This window comes from Mercurialis annua, assembly GCF_937616625.2.
Source record: "Mercurialis annua linkage group LG4 unlocalized genomic scaffold, ddMerAnnu1.2 SUPER_6_unloc_30, whole genome shotgun sequence".
Lineage (NCBI taxonomy): Eukaryota > Viridiplantae > Streptophyta > Magnoliopsida > Malpighiales > Euphorbiaceae > Mercurialis > Mercurialis annua.
Window position 1 is genome coordinate 27,501 of NW_026605961.1, and position 2,500 is coordinate 30,000.

Genomic DNA, 2,500 nt, shown 5'->3' on the forward strand with positions numbered 1-2,500 from the left:
TTCCGCAAACTGCTTCGTACGCAACAACTTCAATAGTTCAAGTGGACTGATCGGAGGCTCTCCATGAAGTTTGGTGGTTTTCGGACGCGTGTTGCACCGTTTACGACTTCTCGGCCGCGTGCCGGAACCGCAAGGCCCCGAGCGTCCTTTGACTCGGAAAAACTTTTCTCGCACGGTGCCGCTCCGGCACGTCGAGTGGACCACTGGGAGGCCCTCCGTGAAGTTTGGTGGTTTTCGGATGCGCATTTTATGTTTTATGAATTTTCGGCCCATTCCGCGTGGCGGAAACTGCGGCAAAAGTGCACAAAATGATAGTGTCCCGAGCAAAATAAAATTGGAAGCAAAATGTCCCGGACAATAATTTGCGAGTAGTTAGTATACATTGAAAGGGGATTTTGCAAAGAAGTTTGGTGATTTTTGGACATATATTTTGCCGGTTATGAATTTCCGAAGGTAAAACGATTAAAAAATTAAAAAAAATACCTCCGGGGCTCGAAAAATTTCGGTATTTGTTATTATGCGGGTTTGGATATATATAAACATATTTCCAAAATTTCAGATCAAAATTCCATGCCGATTTTTAAAAATGGGGGGGGGGGGTTGCTGGGCACATGTGATATTTCCTCCTGGCAGTCCAAAAAAAGTCCTAAGAGCTCTTTAGGGGGGTGCACCATTCCTCACCCCCGCGGGCTTGCCGCAAGCCCTCGTCCGCGGTGCAAGCGGCGCGCGCGCGCGCTATGCGAAAAATGCTGGAAATTGCGGAAAAATCCCTGCCTGGCAAAATTACGGAAATGCCCCCGGATAATTACGGATATGCCCCGCCCGGAAAAACTGCGGCGAATCGCGGAAAATGCCCGGCCGGAAAATTGCGTCGAAATGCTCGGAATTGCGGAAAATCCCCCCCCCCCCCGTGCATTAATCTAATGACCGGGTGCGGGTGCGGGTGCGGGACCGGGTGCGGGTGCGGGCACTCGGGCACTCGGCAGCTCGGCGCGAGACGCGAGCGCGTGTGTGGCCTCGAAGACCCTCGGAAAGGCCCGCCGACGTCCCTCCGAAGGCCCTCGCATGTCCATCGGAAGGACCTTCGGCAGCCGGTCGGCAGGCCTTCGCCAGCCCAGCGGCGGCCCTTGGGCATCGGCAGCCTTTCGGCTGGGCTTCGGCAGCCTTTCGGCAGCGCATCGGCAGCGCACCGGCAGCCCTTCGGCAGCGCATGGGCAGCCCTTCGGCAGCCCTTCGGCAGCGCATGGGCAGCCCTTCGGCAGCCCTTCGGCAGCCCTTCGGCAGCCCTTGGGCATCGGCAGGGCTTCGGCAGCCCTTGGGCATCGGCAGGGCTTCGGCAGCCTTTCGGCAGCCCTTCGGCAGGGCTTCGGCAGCCCTTCGGCAGCCCTTCGGCAGCCCTTCGGCAGCCCTTCGGCAGGCCTTGGGCATCGGCAGGGCTTCGGCAGCCTTTCGGCAGCCCTTCGGCAGCCCTTCGGCAGGGCTTCGGCACCCCTTCGGCAGCGCATGGGCAGCCCTTGGGCATCGGCAGCCCTTCGGCAGCCCTTCGGCAGCCCTTCGGCAGCCCTTCGGCAGCGCATGGGCAGCGCATGGGCAGCCCTTCGGCAGCCCTTCGGCTGGGCTTCGGCAGGGCTTCGGCAGCCCTTCGGCAGCGCATGGGCAGCGCATGGGCAGCCCTTCGGCAGCCCTTCGGCTGGGCTTCGGCAGGGCTTCGGCAGCCCTTCGGCAGCGCATGGGCAGCCCTTGGGCATCGGCAGGGCTTCGGCAGGGCATCGGCAGGGCTTCGGCAGGGCTTCGGCAGCCCTTCGGCAGGGCTTCGGCAGCCCTTCGGCAGCCTCTCGGCTGGGCTTCAGCAGCCCTTCGGCATGCCTTGGCATGCCTTGCATACATTCCCCAGCCGTATGAACCTCTGCTGGTTTTGCTTCCCAGCCGAATGAACCTCTGCTCTGTGTAAAAATGTATATGTCTTGCACTAAGTGAAATTCTATAATACTTTCCTCGAACAATATTCATACAGTAGTTAATATATATTAAATGAGGAATTTAGAAAGAAGTTTGGTGATTTTTGGAATTTTGTTTTGCCGGTTATGAATTTCCGAAGGTAAAACGATAAATAAATAAAATAAAATACTTCCGGGACTCGAAAAATTCTGATATTTGTTATTATGCAGGTTTGGGTATATATAAACATATTTCCAAAATTTCAGATCAAAATTCCATGCCGATTTTTAAAAATGGGGGGGGGGGGTTGCTGGGCACATGTGATATTTCCTCCTGTCAGTCCAAAAAAAGTCCTAAGAGCTCTTTAGGGGGGTGCACTATGCCTCACCTCCCTGCACCAACTGCCGAAGGCTTTTGGTGCGCGCCTTTTGGCGCACCTATGGCACTGACGAGGGAAGGAAAAAAAACTCGTCGACCCGTTTCGGTGTTGGAAAAAATATTTTCGGATTCGGGGGGGCCCGGCCCCCGAGGTGTAGGTTGTTGGTATTTTTTGACGGAAACC